The following is a 25199-nucleotide window of genomic DNA, read 5'->3' as shown; positions in this document are numbered from 1 at the left end:
TTTACTTGTACTTGAGTAAATTTTTGGATTTCTACTTTTACTCGAGTAATACTTTTTAGTAACGCTACTCTTAATTGAGTCAAATTTTTGTCTACTCTACCAACCTCTGTTCATCAGTGATAAACTTTTCAAAATTCAGAGCAGAAGGACAAAAAAAGCCACATGATTGGATGTCTATCATCGTCAACTGAAAGATATGATAGCAAAAATTTCCCTTTAATTTTGAAATGTTTATTCAGTTAACTCCCCAATTAAAAGTCAGTAAGCTTAACAGTGTGATAATTTTGAATTTCAATGAGTTAATATAAATGATTACTTCTGGAATATGGCACTACATTTAAAATACAAATATGCTAAATATGACTTTTTAATCCATTATCGGATTGTGTGTATGACAATGTGATTAATCGCAGTTACGTAATTTCCCCAGATTAATCGGTATTTTATCATAGAAATGTGATAACTGCTAAGGAGGAAAAACGATAAATATTGTATTTTTTAAACTTTACTATTTCAAAATGGATTGGACATCTACAGTTGTGTTCAAAATTATTCAACCTCCACAGTGGATAAGATTTTTTTTGCATGTTTGACATTCATTTTTCATCTTTTTCATAATCACATCAAATAATGACATGTCAAATAGACAAATAGAACTGCAATAACAAAAAATTATTTGGGCAATATTCCAATTAATGGCCTTTCTGTGATTACCTCATTGACAAAATGATTTAACCCCCCAAGTCCACCTCTCTTAAGAACAAAGGTTTCCATCAGGTGTTGTCAAACAGCTGATGAAAACATCTGTAGATGTGAACATAATCCTAATAAACCACAATCAAGCAGATTTAAAAGGACTGTGACACATGGCTCTTCTTGGCAGTTAATGACATTTTTACAACATGGTGAAGTGGATATAAAAGGATATATATGGATATAAAAAGATAAAAAAAAGACTAATAATTTCAAGAGACACAATTGGGAGTATAGACCGGAAGTTTAAAGCTAAAGGCACAGTGGAAACGCTACCTGGGCGTGGCAGAAAGAGGTTACTGACTGCAATTACTGTGCGATACCTGAAGTTAAAGGTGGAGAAAAATCCCCTGGTGTCAGCTGAGGAACTACGATAGGACATGTCATAGGAAGGTATTCAGGTTTCATCCTTGACAATAAGATGAACACTGCGAAATGATGGCTTCCATGCAAGAACTCCCAGGCGCACCTCCCCTGCTGACTTCAAAGCACAAGAAGTATGCCAAAAACATTTGGACAAACCACAAAGCTTTTGGGATACTGTTCTCGACAGTGATGAGACCAAACTGAAACTTTTTGGGCCAATGGATCAACAGTACGTGTGGAGGAGAAAGAAAGATGCCTATAAAGAAAAGAACACCCTATCTACTGTGAAGCACGGTGGGGGGGGTTAGTCATGCTCTGGGGTTGTTTTGCTTCTTCATGTACAGGGAATCTTTAGCATGTGCAAGGTATTAAGAATTCAGTTCAATACCAGGAGATTTTGGATGCAAATTTATTGCAATCGTTGACAAAGCTGAGGCTTGGGTTAGGTTGGACCTTCCAACAAGACAATGATCCTAAGCATACCTCAACATCTAACTCGTCTTGGTTGCAAAAGAAAAGCTGGAAGATTCTAAAGTGGCCATCACAATCACCAGACTTAAATCCCATTGAAAATGCCTGGTGTTACTTAAAGAACACAGTCGCAGCACGCAAGCACAAAAATGTTAATAAACTGGAGGCCTTTGTCCATGAGGAATGGACAAAGATACCTGTGGATCACTGCAAGAAACTAAAGGATGATGTGGTTACAAAAGACGTTTTATTAAGTACTAAAGTTATACATACCTAAGGGGTTGAATAATTTTGTCAATGAGGTAATCAAAGAAGGCCAAAAATTGGATTATTCCCTAAAAATATTTTTGTTATTTCAGTTGTATTTGTCTGTTTGACATGTCATTATTAAATGTGATTTTGCATGCATGACAAGATGAAAAGTAAATGCAAACTTGCAAAAACACTTATCTACTGTGGGGGTTGAATAATTTTGAACACAACAGTATCATGGTCACTGACAGATAATGAGTACGCAGATGACAGTCATATGTCATGCAAGTTACCATGTGTCAAAGATTTGAATGAACACTCACCACACAGTGCATCAACCCTCCAGTTGGTGACGGGCACCCCTTGCAACTGACAGGTGGTGGCATAGGCCTGCAGCCAGCCGCAAACCGTTTCTTGCGCTCCCCCGTCCAAGCAGATGTCCAGCAAGCAGCTTTGGTAAAAGAACCCTGGCGCCACCTTGCTGTGACAGCGTACAAACGCACCCTGGCGATCTGCCATCAGACCGCATAGCCTCGCTGCTTCAGGCTCCGCAAACACGTAGAGACCGTCTCGTGGACGGAAACGGAGTCCGGTCATAGAGTCGTCATCCATGTCATCGTCTTCTGCGTCCGTAGCGATAGTGCCGTCGTCCGGCAAGTTTTTATCCCCGGGGCCGCAACGTGGGCATGAGTTGCCGCAGCCTACCTGGCAGAACGCGTCCCTTTCGGCCCAGGCTGAGGCCCGGTTGTCAGCTGGGACTGAGGGCGATTCCCCGCAGAGGCCGCAGGATGAGCTATAGAGTTGACGGGGTAATGTCAACAAGAGCAGGGTGTTCCAATCGAAGGTCACCTTAAGGCCGAAGTCTGTCTCCAGGACGAGAAGCGAGCCTAAAGTAAAGATGGTGACCTTCCCTGGGCCGAGCTTCACGGGAACATACAAGCGCTCCTTATTCACCTGGATCAACAAAGAGCATATCATCACCTGAGGCTTGAATGCTTCAATGTCCAAATATGGCCAACAACCTTTTTTCTATGGGTTTAGGAAACTAAGGAAGTCCCCTGACATAGGTTTGAAGAGTCACTCATTTAAATTCTTTTTAGGGCACTCATAGAACTCATTGGCCACTATAGACCCTACCCACGTGACGTCACAACTCCCCCCTCCTGACTGGTGCCGCCCAATTGTCCGTCAACACATCGTGTTTACCTGTTACGGCTATGTACATTCCTCCTATTTACGGCGTGCTTTTCTGCTCGTTAACATTAATAATCAAAATGGTGAAGGCGTGTGTGGCGGTCGGTTGCAATAACAGAGAAGATAGACGGAGAGACTTGAAGTTCTACCGGATTCCGAGAGACCAGGAGAGGAGAGCGAGATGGGCAGCTGCAATTCGACGAGAAAACTGGGCTCCAAACGATTACCACAGATTATGTAGTACTCATTTTATATCTGGTAAGATGCATTTAATATATATTTAGAGGGTTTTGGGCTGACAACCACAATTAAGATCATTGCTAGGCTAATCGCCGACAACATACACGTATGTATGTAGTGAGAGTGCGATCGCTAAACCATATAAACATTAAAAGCCCTAGCTCCATTGACAAATGACATGAAATATATTAGACTTGACAGTGGATGTTAGCAAGAATAAAAGATTTTGAATTGAAAATTTCGTAACTCACCTTTCCAAGCACAAGATAGATTCCTGCCGAATTTTCGTGGACGAGGACCTGTTTCACCCAACCAGCAACGAAATATTTATAAGCCTCCAAGCTCTTAAAGTTTTTCAAACTTTCGTGAGAATAGGCCGATTTTGTGTGGACAAGATAGTTGTAAATATCAGGGTAGCTAGCAGATGTCAGGCAAAGACGGCGAAGACAGCGGGTCGAAAAACATCGATTTAGGCATCAAATATGGATCTGGCGAATGGATAAACTGAAGCTTTTCCACACAACGCCTTTTATGCAACGCATCCAGTGAGTTTACGGCATCCGAAAGCACCGGGTCTTCCATGAAATGCGTTATAAATTGCTCGATCAATTGAGACCATTGATAATACAGACACAAAATGACGGACAATGGGGCGGAACAATACAGCGATCACGTGATTTTGTGACGTCGGTGGGTAGGGTCTATTGACGGCGCTAGACGTCCAATCTATTTTGGTTCGAAGGGGCAAATGACCATAAACATAAAGGAATGACCGTGCTAAGGCAGGGGTCTACAAGTCCGGTCCTCGACAGCCACTATCCAGCTTGTTTACCATGTGTCCCTCCTTTAACATACCTGAATCAAATGATCAGCTGATCAGCAAGCTCTACAGGAGCCTGATAACGATCCTAATTATTTGATTCAGGTGTGTTAAAGGAGGGACACATGGAAAAGAAGCTGGATAGCGGCTCTCGAGGACTGGACGTGCAGACCTCTGTGGTAATGTTAAGCACACGTTTCGTAAATCTTTAGTTTTTGAAAATTGAGTCAAGATTAAGAAAGTATGGATAGCTTCTATAAAATATCTAGCAATATTGTCTTTGTATTAAAATGGTGGGCAGAAATGGATGAATTTTCATCAGTTGTTAAGAAAATAGCCTCCCAAATATAAAGTGGGGCAAATAAGTATTTAGTCAACCACCAATTGTGCAAGTTCTCCTACTTGAAAAGATTAGGGAGGCCTGTAATCGTCAACATGGGTAAACCTCAACCATGAGAGACAGAATGTGGAAAAAAAAGAAAAGAAGAAAATCACATTGTTTGATTTTTAAAGAATTTATTTCCAAATTAGAGTGGAAAATAAGTATTTGGTCACCTACAAACAAGCAAGGTTTCTGGCTGTCAAAGAGGTCTAACGAGGCTCCACTCGTTACCTGTATTAATCGCACCTATTTAAACTCATTATCGTTATAAAAGACACCTGTCCACAATCTCAGTCAGTCACACTCCAAACTCCACTATGACCAAGACCAAAGAGCTGTCGAAGGACACCAGAGAAAATTGTAGACCTGCACCAGGCTGGGAAGACTGAATCTGCAATATGAAAAAAGCTTGGTGTAAAGAAATCAACTGTGGGAGCAATTTTTAGAAAATGGAAGACATACAAGACCACTGATAATCTCCCTCCATCTGGGGCTCCATGCAAGATCTCACCCCGTGGCGTCAAAATGAAACAAGAACAGTGAGCAAAAATCCCAGAACCACACGGGGGGACCTAGTGAATGACATACAGAGAGCTGGGACCACAGTAACACAAGCTACTATCAGTAAGACAATGCGCCGCCAGGGACTCAAATCCTGCACTGCCAGACGTGCCCCCCTGCTGAAGACAGTACACGTCCAGGCCAATCTGCAGTTCGCTAGAGAGCATTTGGATGATCCAGAAGAGGACTGGGAGAATGTGTTATGGTCAGATGAAACCAAAATAGAACTTTTTGGTAGAAACACAGGTTCTCGTGTTTGGAGGAGAAAGAATACGTAATTGCATCCGAAGAACACCATACCCTCTGTGAAGCATCGGGGTGGAAACATCATGCTTTGGGGCTGTTTTTCTGCAAAGGGACCAGGGCGACTGATCTGTGTAAAGGAAAGAATGAATGGGGCCATGTATTGAGAGATTTTGAGTGAAAATCTAATATCAGCAAAGGCATTGAAGATAAGACGTGGCTGGGTTTTTCAGCATGACAATGATCCCAAACACACAGCCAGGGCAACAAAGGAGTGGCTTCGTAAGAAGCATTTCAAGGTCCTGGAGTGGCCTAGCCAGTCTCCAGATCTCAACTCCATAGAATATCTGTGGAGGGAGTTGAAAGTCCGTGTTGCCCAACAACAGCCCCAAAACATCACTGCTCTAGAGGAGATCTGCATGGAGGAATGGGCCAAAATACCAGCAACAGTGTGTGAAAAGCTTTTGAAGAGTTACAGAAAACGTTTGGCCTCCGTTATTGCCTACAAAGGGTACATAACAAAGTATTGAGATGAACTTTTGGTATTGACCAAATACTTATTTTCCACCATGATTTGCAAATGAATTCTTTGAAAATCAAACAATGTTATTTTCTGTTTTTTTTCCACATGCTGTCTCTCATGGTTGAGGTTTACCCATGTTGACAATTACAGCCTCTCTTATAATTTCAAGTGGGAGAACTTGCAAAATTAGTGGTTGACTAAATACTTATTTGCCCCACTGTATACTACAGTATATCTATCACATGAAAATGAGACTCGTGCTACTACTCTGCTATTACTGGTCTCAGTCATCAACTGAAAATCTTGTTTTTTTACCTTCATTTCGACATGTAAAATTTTGACCCGTGAGCTAATGGAGGGCCAATGTTTAAGTGACTAGCGCCATCTACTGTAAAAGCTGAGAAGTGCAACACAATGTAGGCTGAACTCAAGCTTCTTGTGAGGGACATATTCGATGACATTTTCAGAATTTGCTACGGGTCATTAAATATTGGGCCGCGGACCACAGTTGGGGTCGTGGTTTGGACACCACTAACAAATGTGTATAGCAGGTCCTTATGAGGTTAAGTTTTTATTTTAATGACCACAAATAGTCACTTGGTAAAATAGTCACTTGGTCATAGACTCCACCATCAGTTGACAGGACAGCTCCCACAGACATTGCGCCACACCTTCCCATAGGGGACGTTGCCAGAGAGAACGTTGAGTTGGCTTTCACTGTGATGAACTTAAACATATGTTGTGTTCTAACGCTGGATTTAGGTGGGAATAGGACAAAGGTTTTACTGCATATAAGCAGGCAGGAGTGTCTTAAAAGTGATTTGGTTGAGGATTCAAGGTAATTATTATATTAAATAGCACCATGCATGCACTTTTGAAAGGTTAAAAACAATGGATAAAATTAGTGTAACATTGGCTTGAAATATTTAAATGAACGATAACTGCCCGTTTTTTGCTTTTGACCAAGAATCTGGACTGTTTTACGTTCATATCTATAGAAATTCTGCAACTTAAGCATTTATTTACAAGAATTTTCAACTTAAAAACCTCTTTGTTTCACCCTACAGCTCGGCCCTGAGCCCTGTGTCCCATCAACTGATAGTGAAGTCTATGACTTGCCCTATGAAGGGTTAACATATCCTTTCATAATTACAATACTCACAATGGCGGTGTTCTTGTAGCTCCGGGACACCTCGATCTCAAAGTCAAAGACTTCTAGTGCAAAACCTCTTACCCAAACTGCCTGGCTCGTGTCCCTTTCTTCATTAAGAGCCAATAGTTTAAATGGAGGCAAGCTTCCAGTCATGCTCCCGTTGTCCCTGTTCCCACAGTTACTGGTGGCCAAGTTCAAGCTACAAGAGCTCTGTAGCTCAAACGGAACACCATCAAATGGCAGGAAGTGGCCATAACCAGCTACCACGCACAGTGCCTCGGTCCGGGGCCTGCAGTAGTACAACCCGTCGTCCTCCTCACAGTACTCCTCGGAGTGGCATGGCGCTGCCAGACAGTACACTCTGTTGTCCGAACCGTTGCAGTAGCAGCGCTCCAGGCAGTCCCTGTCCATCCAGAAAGTGTGGTTGGCGGGCAACCGGTGGTCACGGTCCGGGCCCGCGCAGCCGCAGTCGCCACGGGGTACGCACAGGCCATCGTGCAGGATGAAGCCGTCCCGGCAGCGGCAGCCCTCAATACACTGCATTGGGCACGGCACCTCTGGCTCGTCCAGGCCAGCGCACGTCAGGGGACACGCGCTGGCGCACTCATCGAAATGGCTATTGGCTGGACAAGGTAGAGCTGGTACAGTACAGAAAGATAGATACCATTCAATTCTTGTCACGTTCCTGTTTATGCACATATACAATTTTGGATGGACTGTTGTATTGTATATTAGTTAGTCAGATCAGTGGTTTCCTATTTATTCCCCCTAGATTTATTTGTTTTGTTTTTGTTTCATTTTTCCTTGCTTGTTATGAACTTACGGCAGTTGGTGGCTGTCCTCCAGGAAGAAAGGACCACTTGAGCATCCTGGCAGGCTGCGGCGTAAGCATGTAGCGAAGAGCACAGGGCCGAGCGGTTGCCATCCTTTACGCACATGTTATACAAGCAGTTCCGGAAAAATGGCGACGGGTTAACGGCCCCGTGACAAGCTTGGAAGGAGCTGTTCCCTGGGTCATTGATGTTGCCGCACATCCACGGGCTCTGGTAGAGGCGTAGGTCCGTGCACATGCGGTACAAGTCCTCACAGTCTCCATTGCAGCTGATGATGTCGTCGGGTATGGAACGCCAGCCCTCCAAGAACAGTGAGGCAGACTCTGCGATGCGTCCATTTGGAAGGCGGAAGTCATCAGCATGGTCACCGTTGAAGACACCACACAGGCCACACGTGACGTTATAAAATGCGGTGGAGAGGGAAATGTTGATGGATCCTTGTTGTGTGTAGTAAACGCGAAGATGACCTCGAGACTCCACCACCGTGGCATTACCGGACGCTCTGTAGACCTTTACAGATTGTGTCGGATGGATGTAAGGGAGGGCCATAGGTTCACCATTGACCTTGGAGATGAAAACGGTGCAGAGGTTTTAACTTTTTGGCAACAGGAAAGAACATTTTTCCAATAGTCCTAACGTTAGATGAAAACAACAACCATGATTAACTGACACCACAGCTGAAAATTAAACATTTGAACTGTAAATGAACTTTTTCGGTATCTTTGACGATTATAGAAGCGCTTTGATTTAAAACTCTAAAAATGTTTATGTCACTAGTAGATGTGCAAGCCATTTGAACTGGCCAGCCCTCCCATTTCAAATGAATTGGATGTCGACTGCTCTCAATGGTAGCCACTGAGTTAAAGGGAACCTCGGACTTAAAAGACTTGTAGGCTGTAATAAGCCACAAGTGTTCTCTTTTACTAAAATATGTTATTAGAAACACATAAAATATTGCCATTGACTTAAAAATTTATAATATTTAGTACATGTTTTGACCTACGGAGGGCGCCATGTTTTATGCTTGCAATGAACGCTTGGGCTGATGACGTAGTTTGTCACTCACTAGACGAACACAACCGGTCTTCTGCAATTCCTTCCACATGGCGAGACGTCCAACACATGCGCACATCGGTAAAAGCGGCAAGTACTTACTATTTGTGTTTTTATTGAGTCTTTTATTACCTTTTCATTGCCTCAAAATACATGCATGTTTTTCCCTCTCATACTTTTAAGCATTGTGTTTTCTTGTGGTAGCTTTAAAGCAGATTGTTGATCTGTTGACCACATTCGTCATGTCGCGTATTTAAACCACCCTTATTTGATATTACTACGTTTAAGTATTTTCTTCAGGCATCTTTAGTATGTTCTGTCTGTATGCATCTAAACAAAACAAGCTGAACGCGCACGGTACTACTTAGGGTGTCAAATTTGCCTCTTATAGGACAGTGTAGCACATTTTGGCAGAACAGTCTTTCCTACTCTCGTCTCGTCTCATCCTGTCTTTCCTGTTCATTTTGCTTTTGCTGCTCGTTTTGTGAAATATCGACTGTGCTGCCAAGGGTTGAACAGATGACATGTTTATGTTGCTAGAGTCATACTGTAGAAGCCAAAAGTGCTGCCAGAGATGGATTTTTTTCTTTTATGTTATACTGGACGGTAAATAATCGAACATAAGCCCGCTCCTGAAAAACATGAATAAGTATGAAAACACTGTACTCACCTTCACTGTTTCCAAATCCATCCCTCCCACCTGAACCTCCAAGCTAGAAATGGTAACTACCACGGGTCTTTTCCAAGCAGGGCCTTTATTCACCAGCCGTCTGCCTATCTTCACCTCCACCATTGAGCCATTAGCTGGCACAGCGCCACACAGCCTCAGCAGGTAGTAGGAGCTGTCATCTGGGAACAGCAGGAAGGCGCCGTCAAAGGATGATGTCACAGCGTTCTGAGTGATTGAACACAGCCCCTCCCGGCGAGGGTAGCAACCCAGCGCGCCCACCTCCGCTGTGCACACCTCGCCTTCCTTGCAAGACTGGCTGAAGCAAGAGACTTCACCTGCCGCTGCACAGGTGCAGCGCAGGGTACATTCGCCTCCTTCACCGCCAGAGCGGGCCCAAAAAGTGTCATTCAGAGGGTAATAGAGGCCATTGTGCTCACAGCCACAGTCATCTCGCTGTACACAATGGCTGCCGCTGAGGACGTAGTCTTGGTCGCACTGGCAGCCCTCGGTGCAGGGGTGGGCGCAGTATAAGGGTGCGGTGATATCTGAGCAGGAGGCTGGACAGGCACTGGTGCACACTTGGTAGTGGCTGAATGGTGGACAAGTCAGGGCTGAGATCCAGCAAGAGATGATAAATCAAGTCATTTTTATGCCGCAAGATGAATCCTTCATTAAATAAGTTGAGAAATAGAGAAGGTAAATCTGGAAAATGTCATGGAAAACTCACCGCAAAAAGTTTGAGACCTCCAGGGACGGATTGTGACGCCCAGTGCCTGACAGGCCAGAGCGTAGGCCTGGATGGCCTGGCAGAGTGTGGTAATATTGTCTTTGTTGCTACACATATCGTAGACACAACTAAACACGAATGCGGTGGGATCCACCACAGCTTTGCAGTCCCTGAAAGGACCATCAGTTTTGTTTATGAGTCCGCAGTAGTCTGAACCAAAGTAGAAGGCCTCCATTAGAGCATCGCACTCGCTGCAGTTGTGCACACAACCGTCAGAGCAATGCCAGTCGGCACCCTCTGATCGCCAGCCGCCACCCAGCTCAGCCACAGTTTCTGCGAGGGTGCCGTCGGGAAGGACAGGATCATCGGCTGGGTCGTCGTTGTAATTCCCGCAGAGACCGCACGTGTTGTTGAAGTAGGAACTTGGCAGGGAAATGGAAGCGTAGTGTTGACCGTCGTATGTTACTAGGAGTCCAAAATCTGTTTCCAAAGCTACGGCCACTCCAGATTGGTAGACTCTGACAGCACCAAGCTGAAGCTGAACTGGTAAAGTCTGCAGCAAGCCATCGACCTAGAAAGATGATCAGATCAATAAATTTTAAGTCCCGCGGGCTGCAGTCTTTCGCAAAAATAGGAATGCCACTGAACTTCTTATGGAGTCAGTAGTAGCTCACCTGAACTGTTCCCAAACTTCCTTTGGGCAGTGTGACTCTGTGACTATAGACTTCCACGGTTACATCTCTTAGCCAGGAGACTGCAGACACCCCACGGTCTTCATTCTTGGCCTCCACGCTAAAGAAGGGCAGTCCTGACTCTTCCCAGCATGGCCGGGCCAGGAGGTAAGTACACGTTCCCTGGAAGTGGTACAGCAAGCCGTCGAAGGTGTGGTAGTGGGGGTCGCCGAACACGACGCAGGTGCTAGTGCGGCTGGGCTGACAGTAGAAGGCCCCCTCTTGCTGCTCGCACGTCTCCATCTGGCCGCACGGAGCGTCTTGACAGAGCACCTCATTGTCAATGTCAAGACAGCGGCATCGTTGCGAGCAGCGGTCTGACAACCAGAAGACCTCCCCTCGTCTGTAAAAACGACCTGGAAAAGTTGTCATTTCCATGTCAGCATTTCTGCAGGGTTTAAGCTACTAGAGAAGCAACAGCTTGCCATTATAACTGCAGCCATTGGCGGGGTCAATCAGCTCCAGATCGATGCGGAAGAACCAGCGACCGGGAATGTTTACGTTTGTCGTCTGTTCAATGTTCACCACATCGTTGGACCGGGATCCTGGCAGGTTCAAGAAGTGTCCAATTTCCCCGCCATTAAAACCTGTCTGTGACGCAGACAGACGTTGCAGTTTTGTGTACAGCGGTCCTCGATTTGTAATAGATTTCAATTCTTAAGGCAGAGTCGCAACTTTGTAAGCATGATAAAAACTGAGGACCACTACTACTGTGTCATGTCAAACCACTGTACCTGAGCTGTAGTACCACCCAGTCCGGTAAGAGGATCTCCACCACTGGCTGTGCCTGTGCTCCAGGCAATTTCCTCATAGTTGAACAAGGCGAAGGACACTGCACCATCTGAGATTAGCACAGTTTGGAATGTGTTCACCTTTTAATCAAACAAGAGGATTAAAACAGCTTTACAAAAGAGAGGACCAGACAAAACTACATGCATCATCTTCAACTAACAAAGTCTGTTATTTTACGGAAAGGTTTCTACCTCACTTTATAGTCACTTTTTCCACCTGTTAAGGTTTTAATACAACTTCAGGGGGAAATAAAATATAGAACCATGCCTCAATAACCCATAGTTTATTCTAATTTGATGTTCTAGTAGTATTGAGTTCAGATGACAAAAGGTTTAAGATCAAAACACTGCAGGACCTTTTTCTTGGATCTTCTAAGAGTATTGCCCTGCCTGTAAAGACTTTTTTTCAGTCCTGCTAAACCACTCCAGAACTAAATTTGGACAATATAGCCAGACACTCCTCCTTGAGCCATCACCTTATTGTGGTGGAAGGGTTTGCGTTTCCTAATGATCCAAGGAGCTATGTTGTCTGGGGCTTTAACCTCCTGGCAGGGTCACCCATGGCAAACAGGTCCTAGGTGAGGGGCGAGACAAAGCATGGCTAAAAATGACCCCTTATGATGAACAATATTAATGGACTCAGGTCTCCCTTGCCCGGATGCAGGTTACCAAGGCCCCCCTCTGGAGCCAGGCCTGGGGGTGGGGCTCAAAGGCGGGCCTGAACCCATGGGGCCTGGACGGGTATAGCTCGAAAAGGCAACGTGGGTCTGCCTTCCCATGGGCTCACCACCTGTGGGAGGGGCCAAAGTGGTCAGGTGTGTGGTGATTTGGGCGGCAACCAAAGGCCAAAGGCCTTGGCAATCTAACCCTGGCTACAGACACCTCCAAATCTGAGACCATAGTCCACAGCCAGAGAAGGGTGGGGTGCCTTTCTTGGGTCGGGGATGAGATCCTGCCACAAGTGGAGGAATTTATGTATCTTGGGGTCTTGTTCATGAGTGAGGGTAGGAGTGAGCGGGAGATCGACAGGCGGATCGGTGCAGCGTTTGCAGTGATACGGACTCTGCACTGGTCCGCAGTGGTGAAGAAGGAGCTGAGCTGAGAGCAAAGCTCTCGATTTACCAGTCGATCTACATTCCCTCACCTATGGTCACAAGTGAGTCGTGACTGAAAGAAAAAGATCCTGGATACAAGCCCCAAAATGACTTTCCTCCGCAGGGTGTCCGGGCTCTCCCTTAGAGATAGGATGAGAAACTCGGTCATCTGGGAGGGACTCGGTGTCGAGCAGCTACTCCTCAGCATTAAGAGAAGCCAGTTGAGGTGGCTTGGACATCTGGTTCGGATGCCTCCTGGACACCCTCCTGGAGAGGTGTTCCGGGTATGTCCCACCGGCGGGAGGCACCAGGGACGACACAGGACACGCTGGAGAGGCCATGTCGCTCAGCTGGCCTGGGAACGACTCGAGATCCCACCGGAGGAGTTGGTTGAAGTGGCTGGGAAGAGGCAAGTCTGAAGCTGCTGCCGCCGCGATCCAACCCCGGATTAAGCAACAGATAATGTATGTATGTATGTATGGATGGATGGATGGATAGCCAGACATCCAGGTGAACTACCAAAGTTCGTAGTCCCAGGGTGAGCCTGACAGTTGCATTTCAAGTTCCAGGAACGTTTACAATAATCAATTCTACAGAATAGATTATTTATTTTTACCGGGGTGGTCTGGCTCCCGCCGTAGAAAGTGACCTGGTGCCAAGTGGCGATGAAGACCCAGGTTGCCGTAAAGTTGGGGATGGTCTTGAAATGTTTGCGGACATCACGAGTCGCCTTCTCCAGTATGTGCGGTAGAGTGGACTCCCTGTAGTAGACGTCTCCGCGGATCCCGTTGTGCACGTCTGCCCAGAGGGGGGCAATGAAGGACCGGCTGTCACTTAGAGGGAATGCTTCTGGCGTGAACTGGCTCACGTGCTCGTTGAAGGATATTACACCGTTGTTGTTGACCTGAGAGGACAATTTGGGTGTGTTAAAATGGACTTAGGGAAACGCCTTCATCCTTCTCTTGTGATTGCTTGGTTAACTCTTTGGAGGCCATTGATAGCGATAGTTGTCCAAATGGGAGGACAGGAATGATTGGGGTATCACAGGGCAGGTTGTCTTGACATTTTAACTCACTGGCTGCAAAAGACAATGAGTGATGTCCTATCCATTTCGATTAGAAGCGCTTGATTGCTGCTAACCCTCCCCGTCAGAATGGTCAATCGTTGTCAAAGGCAGCCAATGAGTTAAAATATCACAACCCTTAAGAATGTCAAAGTGATAATTGTGAAAATGTGTTCGAACAAATGATAGTTTGTGCATAGTCATTTCTTACATAGATGGTGCGGTAAGGGGTACTGAAAAAAATGAAAGGCACAAGTAGAGGAATTTCAGGGGAGCTCCCATCATCCATCTTGGGGGTCTCTAGATCCATGTGGGAAGGTCCAAACGGATATAGGATATCCCGAGCGCCGACTAAAATGAGAGAAGTTGATAAGATGAGAAAATGCCGGTGTGCTAAATGTTTTGATGTGTGATCGCGTACCTCCCGTGCGTACAGATATGCTGACAATATAGAGCAGAAGGACTGGAAAGACTGGCCTCACCATCCTAAATATGAACACCAATGAGAGGTTGGGAGATCAGAACCAGCAAAACAGTGGTTCTTACTCATCACACACAAAGTTGTGGAATGTCCACATGCATAATCATTAGCATTTTTTGGTCTCATTACATTCACATCTACTCCTACTACTTCTTAAAAAGCAGGCTCACAGGTCTCCCTTGAGAGGCTCCTGAAAAGAAGCCATTATTTGTGCCAGAACAATGTGTCAAGATCACATTAGCCTTATGGTCCCATGCGAGGAGGCACCGGTGGATTACAGGCTTGTTCTCTACCTCTCCGACTCGAAAGCCACAAGGCTGCCTTAGACTGTATTACCATTGAGAAGGTGGGGGGTGAGCTAATGGCTTGGTGGGAGAATTTGGCTTGCCAAGGTCATTCCAGAGTGGCACCAGCTTGGCAAACTCCATTTCCCATCGGGAAAAAAAAATTGGGAGTTAATATTCCGCATTTATCATGAAAACGTTGTCAATACATTAAAAAATAAAGTTAGCAGAACTTGAAGTTTTGATGGAAGACGTGCAAATGACCGAAAACTCAACCTTTTAAGGAAACTTTAGTTATGCTGAGTCAAAAGTTTAGGTCGACTGAATTTAAGTTTAAGTACACGTATAGTCAAGGGCGTAGGTTTGGTCTCAACATTGGTAGGGACCATATAACAGCATAACCTGCATGTACACTTTAATAAGACCAAACAAATTGTGTGAGCAGGGGTCAGGGCCAATTTCTTACGAATATGAACCTAATTAATTGATAGGCTAAATGATCAATGCAAAATTTTATTTTATTTTATTTTATTTTATTTCAGATGTTAAGACAAAATTAATAGGCTCAAAATCCACACAAAATTATTAATTGAAATAATAACACAAACATCTGAAAAGGAGTGAGAAGAACAATAGCTTATAGGGTCCCCACCCCTACACATTCAAAATATAATGAATTTTATACCTAAGACTCAACTCCTTATAATGCAAAACTATACATGCTGTACATGCATATTAATATGACAAAATAACAAGTACATAAACACAAAAAGATGAATAAAAACAACATCAAAATAAATCTGTATTGACTGATACTAACTTTCATGTGTATTGGTTCAGGTGATACACCGTTTGATTCAAACCTTTGTTTTCAAAAACTACTATAGGAACATTTTGAAAACTTCCAGAATAAATGCCTGGATTTTTTTTTAAGCACATTTAAATCGCAATATTTGAACATAAATTACATTAACATACACAATAAATACAAATTTGTTAATAATCTCTTAACTATCCAGGAATACAAAAAATAAATAAATAAATAAACATTTGCCTTAAAATCATGATTGTCTGAATAAAGAAATTAAATTAGGGCTGTCAAAATTATCACGTTAACGGGCGGTAATTAATTTTTTAAATTAATCACGTTAAAATATTTGACCCAATTAAAGCACATGCCCCGCACAAACAGATTAAAATGACAGCACAAGCCATGGCCACTTGTTACTTGTGTTTTTTGGAGTTTTTTCGCCCTCTGTTGGGGCTTGGGTGCAACTGATTTTATGGGTTTAAGCACCATGAGCATTGTGTAATTATTGACATCAACAATTGCGAGCGACTAGTTTATTTTTTGATTGAAAATTTTACAAATTTTATTCAAACGAAAACAAGAGGGGTTTTAATATAAAATTTCTATAACTTGTACTAACATTTATCTTGATGATTGACCTTGATGATTTATTGTTATAATAAACAAATACAGTACTTATGTACAGTATGTTGTATGTATATATCTGTTTTGTTTCTTATCTTTCCATTCCAACAATAATTTACAGAAAAACATGGCATATTTTATAGATGGTTTGAATTGCGATTAATTACGATTAATTAATTTTAAAGCTGTAATTAACTTGATTAAAAATTTTAATCGTTTGACAGCCCTAAATTAAATATACTGAAAAAACTTCTTAGTAAGAGGATAACAAAAATAAAAATGGAGCCTTCCTTAGGTAAAACACAACTGCTTTTGTCCACAAGCACAGCCAAACACAACAAAAAATGAACGCTCCTTTGGGCCGGTTTAAGATCACACAAATAAAATAAAAATGGAATTTGGGGAGAAAGAGGTATAACTCTGTTCATTACATTTCTCAAAGTTTAATTAACTTTAACAGTAGAAAACACATACAGGAGGACCCTTCTCTCTAAGCAGCTTCCTACTCGAGTTTTGCAAGGTTAGCAAATTCACACAATTCTGCTACAATTCTTCAACACAAGCTAACTCTGATGCAGGTCGGATTTTCAGGTGTGTTCCCCACCTCCAAAACATTGATGTATTTTTACATTACTTACAGTGGCTGCTGCTGGCCCAAGTTTTTTTTTAAATATCTCTCCTCTTCGAAGTGGGTAGAGGAGGCAACATGTTGTCGACATGTATTTTTTTCAGGGAAGTGAGTGTGTGCTGGGGGGTGGGGTGGGGGGTGTGGGCAATTCACCAGCCAATCCATTGTGCGTTTCAGGGGGGTAAATGGACTGGCAAATTCAGCAAATAAAAAGGGGTGTATGTAAGTCTGAATATAATGAAAATAATTCACTTAATGGTAGGGTCAATTCTATCCTTACAAAATATGGGAAGACAATCTACATTACCTATTTAACTGAATTCATTATAGAATGCAAATAAGGTTGCTTAAAAGTTGATGGGGACAATTTGAGCATCCTGAAAATTGGTAGTGTTATGTCCTTACTGTCCCTATGCAAACCTATGCCCTTGCGTACAGTATTAATTTAATCAAGGCATTCTTCAAACCTGGGTATCATCAACGACGGCACGATGTGTAGACAAGTGAGGTAAACAGTCTGACTGGTGATGTTGCTGTCAGTGCAGTCTTTTGAAGGCATCGGGAGTGAGGCCAGGGCTAAGTTCACACAACTTACAATTTAAGTTTGCATAACTTTATTTCTGCTTCCACAGAAATGTAAGTTCTCCCACAAAATTTGATTATTCAAATTATTCCAAGTCATTTCATCACAGAAACGAAGTGGACTTACTTAAAATCTTAAATTAGCATGATTTAATGGAAGTTATTTTTGATTGTTTTTTTGTTGTTGTTTTGTTTACAGCGTAGACACACACCCGTTAAGATATAGGTATATATCATATCATTGGCGTAATAGCATACAGTAATTGCTTAACTTATATTTTGAAATTTTTGGAAAAATGGAAAAAAATGTATATATATATTTTTTGCAAACACATTCATATTTTTATGACCAAGGCAGAGAGTGGAAAAGAGGGGTAAGGCGGTATGATGCAGCAGCGGTAGGAGAGGATCATGCATAAATCTCACTTTGGCAAAAATATGACATAGGCAATTATGCTGTTAGGCTAACGACATACACTACCATTCAAAAGTTTGGGGTCTAAGCGACCCCAAACTTTTGAACTTTAGTGTATCATATGAGACTTTTCATTATGTACAGTACTGTGCAAAAGTTTTAGGCAGGACACCTGCCTAAAACTTTTGCACAGTACTGTATATATATATTTTTTTTAATTATTAAATTTATTAGGATCATGGAAGCTTCCACTTGGGGAAAATATATACATACAGTATTTTAATTATTAAATTTATTAGGATAATGGAAGCTTCCACTTGGGGAAAATATATACATACAGTATATCCTGTATATACATAATATAATAAAAATATACAGTACGGTTGGGGACCCCATACTTTTAAACGGTAGTGTACTTACTGTTTATTTACATACACACAATGTACTGTATATAATCATGGCATTGATTAAATTATTCACTCACCTGCCTCGATTTGCTTGTGAAAATGACGTCCTAATTTTAGTTAAAGTCAAATTAAACATATGCAAATGTGAATCACGAGGAATACTAAAAAATATCTCTAATACTGGGATATTATATACGACAAATATTCCCAATTTGTAAAAGAAATGGAAAAAACAAATGTCAGTCAAACATACAAATTTACAGGTTTTACATTATAAAATGTAATATTACAAGATTTGAGTCCAAATGTTGTTACACAAACCTGAGATGTTGCAATAATAATAGTTTTTAAAAAAGTAATGCGCTTTTAAAATACTGTAGGTCTTGATGACTTATCAAGCAGCAACATTTATAGCAATTTCCACAGACATATTAATTGTTCTCACTGGTGACTTGTCCCCTCACCTGTATAAAAAGCACTCTTCCAAACAACCACACTCCAGCCGCTCCACCACGTCAAGATGAATGCAATGTCTAAAGGACACAAGGAATAAAGTTGTAGACCTAAAGGAGTCTTTGATAGGCATCAGAAAAGGGCACGGGGGGCGTGGTCTTCAAGTATTTGGAAGACATACAATCACAATCCCTAGTAAAGCATTCCAACTATGAACCATGGGGGTGAAATATATGATCTGGGGGGTGCTAGGTATTCCTGCATGACAATGATGCAAAACACAGCCTGGACTACCGATAAGTGGTCCGAAAAATGCAATCACAATGTCCGGGAGTGGCTCAGCTAGTCTCCAAACATGAACTCCATTGAAACGCTACAGCAGGGGGTCAGCAACTTGAGATACTAACGAGCCGTTTTGAGTGTCTCCCACCTAAAAATAAAATACCAGGAGCTACAAAAGCTCTTTGACATTTAAAATGAATTGCAACAAAAAATAAAATAATTTTGAGTTATCTACAGGGTGTCCATAAAGTCTCTTTACCGTTTCAAAAATGTATTAAAAATGCAATTGATTAAATATTTTATTCAGATTTGTTCTATTGTATTCAGCGTTTATTGATTTTTTTTTATTTTTTTTAACCTCTTTTAATAGACTTCTACATGGGCACTATTAGTTGCACGAAGCACATCAAGACGGTACTCGATTTCTTGCCATGTTCGCTGTAGCATAGCCTCATCAAATGTGGCAATGGCATCAGCAGTGGCAACTAATGGTGCCCATGTAGAAGTGTATTAAAAGAGTTAAAAAAAAAAACACATAAATAATAATAATATAATAATAATATATAATAAATATAATATAATAATAATATATATATATATATATATATAATAATGATAAATAACAATAAACGCTGAATACAATAGAACAAATCTGAATAAAATATCTAATCAATTGCATTTTTAATACATTTTTGAAATGGTAAAGAGACTTTATGGACACCCTGTATAATTTGCCTGTGGAGGCCAAATAGTTTAATTTTTGTAAAAAAAAACAAAAAAAAAAACAGCACCATCATCTTCTAATATAGAATTGGTTTGAAAAGTGTACAAATCTAATTTAATACATTTAATTTAATTTGATTTAATAGATGCCCAATCCATGTGATATGGATTTAATTTCTACTACTGAGAAACTGATGTCAATTCATGACAGAAGCATGAAAATATCTTTCACCCCCCAATCAAAATGGCATCAGGGCGGCTATCAAAGTCAATGCATTGAAATTAAAATGAAGTTATAACTAGCTTATTTCACAACCGATTATTTTATCAATGTCAAAGCATCTGTGATTTACTCCAGAGCCACATGCGGCTCTGGAGCCACAGGTTGCAGAACCCTGCTCTACAGTATAACACCAAAACCTGAAAGATCTGAATATCTGTATTGATTAATGAACCAATATGAGGATCATTTAAATAATACACCAGATTTCTAATGACATATCAGTATAAACTTTTCACCCTTTGTAGGGCACTCATTGGCTGCCATTGACGGCGCTAGATGTCCAATCCATTTTGACTGGGAGGGGTGAGTGTTTGCTGAAACATGAGCATTCATCTATCAGTTTGAATTAATTGGACCTCTATCGTCGTCAATGGGAGGCAATGAGTAAATTATTTGAAATTTGAAAAAAACTTCAATTTGGTTTAAATTAATAATTTTATTTACGCGGAAAAATAATCAAAAATGATATATTAAAAATACAACATTAATAAAAAAAAAGAACAATAATATAATTGAGACCTTCATATGTGGACTTGTAGGCCACAATATTAACATTAGGTTTACAACAATATCAACATTTTGGTGATGGGCAATTTTGGCCTAAAAATAAAATTAGATTTTTCACACAAAATTCACATTTTTTTCCACATTCCCTTCCCTCTTTTTTAAGCAGACAATAAGAACAAAACAGAGAAGCTCAACACAAGTTTAAAAAAAAAAAGTTCATTGTTAAACAACGGTAATGTAAATAAAGGGCAAAACTTCTGTAAACATTATTTTTCTCCCTCCCTCTTTGTGCAGGCAGCCCCCAAAAGCAATGTAATAACTTCCCAAGAAACAAATATGAAATAATCTAATGAATAAATGAAAACAATTTAGAAATGTAAAGCTTAATATCCTGATATTGAAGTACACTACGGTATAGTGCAATGTATTTTCCAATATTATATACCCATACTATTCAGTACACTTGAATACATTATAGATTACTTGGAGACATTATTATCCTTTTTATATTGAGAACGGAAATAATCAATGTATTTATGAAAATGATAAACCAGTAGTGGCGTAAACAATGCACTCACCAAGCTGGCAACCTCCAAGCAGTGCAGCTCCACCCAGCAAACAAGCATCCGTAGCTCAAATGAGTCGATAGCATCCGATTTCCAACTTCCGCAAGTCAAACTCGGACTGTCTGGTTCCTTTGAATGAGGTCTGTCTTGTATGTAAACTGTGCGTTAGCTAACTTAACAGGATTGACTTCAATTGAAGAGGGGATAAGAGTTTTTGCAAGAGGAGGGGAGGTTGGGAGCAAGGGGGAGGGACGGAAGAGGAATGTTTGGTAGTGAGGGAGTGTGGAAGAATGATGGAGAGGAGTAAACTGTTCAATAAAGTTCTTTTAACGGTGATAGACCTCCAATCATGTGGCTCTTTTCATCTTTCTGTTGTGAATTTACATCAGTTTATCGACTAGTTGACGTCCAATCCATTTGAACTAGGAGGGATGTCAGCGTATGAACATTCAGACCAGATTGTGCTCAGATTGCTAATATACCTGCAATAATGACAAATTGTTTTATTCTGAGCTGCTTATGATGTTCATGTGAAACCACTTAGTACAAGATGGGGCAGAGCAACTTGCTTATTTAAATTTGGCGTCCTGAAGCGTTGGTTGCGCTGAGGACGGCAGGGATGGACTTGTTTGAGAGGGTGGGGCTTAAAGTTTGGTTCTTAACATGCGTTATTTATTTTGTGTTTATTATTCAGGAACCCAGTGAGCATCATGGAGTGGACGAAGTTGGAACGCGATTTCGCTGTTGAGGCATTTTTATTCAAGCGGTCGCTCAATCGTCGAAACACAATGTGCATTCCATAGACATTTCAATATTGTCCCCCCATGGTCGTGTTCCTCACCGGCAGTCGATCGTTTCATGGGTAAACAACTTCAGGGAAACGGATGATTTATAGAAAAAGAAACCTGGCCTCCCACGAAAAGCAATGTCACCCCAAAACATTGACGCGGTGAGACAATCTGTTTTGAGATCTCCCCGACGGTCTGCCCACAAACACGCATCTGCTTTTGAGTTGTCTGCTTGTTCTGTGAGACGAATCCTCCATGAAGAATTGAAATTTCATCCCTACAAATTAGCTGTGGTGCAGAAAGTTAATCCACAAGATTTTATTACTCGTGAAAATGCATATGAGGCGCTTTCGGGCTTGACTGACGACACACTTATTTACTTCATTAATGAGGCTCACTTCAATCTTTCAGGATCTGTAAATTAGGAAAACATGCGCTATTGGAGTCCTGAAACCCCAGAGATTTCATCAACGTCCTCTACATGCACTACGTGTAACTGTTTGGTGTGCACTATCGCAAGTTGGCATAATTGCCCCATGGTTTTTTGAAGAAAACCAACATGTAGTGTCAGTGACATCTGACCATTATGTCAACATGATCAATGAGTGTTTCCTGCCAACACTGATCCAGATGGGTGTGGAATGGGGGACAATATTGAAATGTCTATGGAATGCACGTTGCGTTTCGACGATTGAGCGACCGCTTGGAAAAAAAAAAAAAGCCTCACCAGAGAAAAGGGCGTTCCAACTTCGTCCACTCCATGATGCTCACTGGAGTCCCGGAAAAATTAGTACAAAATAAATAACGCAGTTCAGAACCGAACTTTAAGCCCCACCCTCTCAAATAAGTCCATCCCTACTATACTCAGAGCAACCATCACTTCAGGGCGCCGAATTTAAATAAGCAAGTTGCTCTTCCCCACCCTATATAAGGGACTAAAATAATTAGCAGTAGCACCAAACGATGGAAACCGACAGTCTTTGAAAACAGTTGTTTTTGGCAGCCCTTTTAATTTCCGTCTTAGTCTTTTGGATGATAATACTTATTAGTCTTAAGCCTAATTTATGCTTCTGCATTGCGGTGACGGCGTAGACCCTACGTCGTCAATGAGCATTCGAAGTTCTGCGTCAAATAAACACTTTGCTCTGTAATTCACCGCCAAACCACTAGAGGGGTGTGGCGTTGTGTTTGTACGGTTTAACAATAATGGCAATGTTAGATTGAATGCTTGAATGTGGAGTTCATCAACATTGAATAACAAATGTTGATCATACAAATGTTGAGGCATAGGCAACGACTGCGGAGGTGGTCTGTCCGACCACTAAACCAGTTGAGGTTGAGAACCAACGAATTTACAACACTGGTTTGCCGACTGCGTCTCGATGCGGAAATGCACTTTTGCTATTTTCGCATGTCAAAGGACCGGTTTGATGACCTACTGCGCCGCAGCCTTTGCTATTGCCCGATTTTTTGCTGTGTCCTACAACCAGCCAGTGGGAAGCCATAGCAGATATCTAGCAGCTATGGAACTTCCTAAACTACGTTGGAGGCCTTCAAGGTAAACACATCACTATAAAAGCACTGTCACATTCAGCAAGCAATTACTTCAACTCCAAAGTTGTCCAGGGCCCGTTCCCCCAGTGCTGCCTTGGCTGTTCGAAATGACCCGATTGCTTTCTTTCAGCCACCTCAAGGAACTGTGCCTTGGCAAAATGACATGGCGTGCCGAGGCACTCTCAATCAGTGATGACTTATCAACTGTATCAACTATCTGTTGTTGACAATTGTGTTGAAAAAGTGAGTGATGAGCACTCAGCACAGACCTTTAAAGGCTAGAGCAACATTGCAGATTCTCTCTGGCCAAGATAAGAAAACAAATCTTACCATGTGTGCAAGCTGGGGGGAGCACAGCACGTCACTAGTAACACAACCAGACACTGCTCCAATGCAGGCTAACTACACATAAAATGTCACACATTCTGAACATGACAAACTATTGCGCATTTTCATCTCATTCTCATGTCGTCAGGTGAAAATTGGCGTCCGTCTCGTGACGTTTTATTCTCCCAAAACACATTTTTAGCCCGTTATCGTCTCGTCATCGTCATGAAAAAAAGTGTTTGTTGACGAAATATTTTCGTTATCGTCATCGTTGACGAAAACAACACTGTTTGAAAGTAACTTTTTGAGCCGTATCGAAGTTACAGATTAACAAAAATCACTTTGGATACTATGTCTGGCTTCCTTTTTTTTTTTTTTTTAAACTGGAAAAGCATCATTTGCAAGGGTTTGTAAGACACATAGTCTCTGGAGATATTTGCCAGATAGCGAGTGGGGAAATCTCAGGTAGATGTGTTCTGATCTGGGAAAAGGGATTGGAGGGCACTGAGTTGGGGCTTTGTTGTGGGAGGACAGTGGATAGTAACTGGAGAGGTGGTTGTTGGAGGGGGGCAAGATGTGTGAAAGGCTCCAGGAGTGAGGCCAGGACCCTTGGTACCATTAAGATGCACTGAGGCTCTCTCAGCTGAGGCTTCTTTTATGAACTGGTATAAATGGACAAGTCGTGATATGTGAAAGGCAGAAAAAGGACAAAAGCAGAAGATATCAAGAGTTAGAGGTGGCCAAGATGAGGTTCTTGACTTAGGTTTATGTTTTGGGAAAACAAAATGTTTTCCAGATAGGAATTCACATTAATTTTGATGATGTTTTAATTGATAAAACAATTGGTTGCATGGTGGGAGGGGGTGACAAACTCCTGTTTTGTGTGGCACTTTGTTTTTGTGGGTAGTGCCAGAAATTTGTATACTAACTTAAATATGTTTTTCTAGAGTCAATTTTATGTGCTGCCAAAAAACAGCATTCTGAAATTGCACTTGTGTAATACAAATTCACGTCAGGTGGTCCCCATTTTATCCCCAAAATAGGTTGTTAAATACGCTTGAGGTCATTTCTGATTTAAAAAAAAGGCTTTCAACTTGTTACCTGATGCAGTAACAAAGAGAGTCACAACGTTCTGGAGAACCCATGAAGCTTGACCTTCACAAAGCAGATGCACGACTGGATAACTCGTTGGAGTCACCCAATCCACAGAGTGGGTTAGTGGGCCACCCCTGATCCCGGCAGTCACCCCTGCCCTTAGCTTCGCTTCTTAAAGCTTAACCTTCTTCCAGAAACCAAAACCTTCTTGCCCCCACGACTCCTTCTTTGAAGCGCACAATACACCCAGTTCAATCTTTCCGCACGTCGCTGCCCTCACTTCCACTTCATAATGGGACTGATTGGAGTGGGAACTACACCACGGCTGACGATATCACATTTTTGGTCTACATGGTGATGGCTTCTTAGCTATTCTTAATACCGCCATGTCCTGTTTTAAACTGTCCTTCAAAGGACTGAAAACATCAGAAACATGTCACATTCATGGTACATTCTGGATAGCAGCGAA

This window comes from Corythoichthys intestinalis, chromosome 18 (assembly GCF_030265065.1).
Source record: "Corythoichthys intestinalis isolate RoL2023-P3 chromosome 18, ASM3026506v1, whole genome shotgun sequence".
NCBI classification, from domain to species: Eukaryota; Metazoa; Chordata; class Actinopteri; order Syngnathiformes; family Syngnathidae; genus Corythoichthys; species Corythoichthys intestinalis.
This window is presented reverse-complemented; position numbering follows the sequence as displayed.